The sequence below is a fragment of the Physeter macrocephalus genome, chromosome 11 (genome assembly GCF_002837175.3).
Source record: "Physeter macrocephalus isolate SW-GA chromosome 11, ASM283717v5, whole genome shotgun sequence".
In the NCBI taxonomy this organism is placed as follows: domain Eukaryota; kingdom Metazoa; phylum Chordata; class Mammalia; order Artiodactyla; family Physeteridae; genus Physeter; species Physeter macrocephalus.
In genome coordinates this window covers 143,927,480-143,928,003 of record NC_041224.1, presented here as the reverse complement: position 1 = coordinate 143,928,003, position 524 = coordinate 143,927,480, and positions in this window count along the sequence as shown.

Sequence of the window (524 nt, the reverse complement as noted above, 5' to 3'; positions counted from 1 at the left end):
TTTTTTGTTCTTCTTTCTCTAGTTGCTTTAGGTGCAAAGTTAGGTTGTTTATTCGAGATGTTTCCTGTTTCTTAAGGTAGGATTGTATTGCTATAAACTTCCCTCTTAGAACTGCTTTTGCTGCATCCCATAGGTTTTGGGTCGTCGTGTCTCCATTGTCATTTGTTTCTAGGTATTTTTTGATTTCCTCTTTCATTTCTTCAGTGATCACTTCGTTATTAAGTATTGTATTGTTTAGCCTCCATGTGTTTGTATTTTTTACTGATCGTTTCCTATAATTGATACCTAGTCTCATAGCGTTGTGGTAGGAAAAGATACTTGATACGATTTCAATTTTCTTAAATTTACCAAGGCTAGATTTGTAAACCAAGATATGGTCTATCCTGGAAAATGTTCCATGAGCACTTGAGAAAAATGTATATTCTGTTGTTTTTGGAATGAATGTCCTATAAATATCAATTAAGTCCATCTTGTGTAATGTATCATTTAAAGCTTGTGTTTCCTTATTTATTTTCATTTTGGAT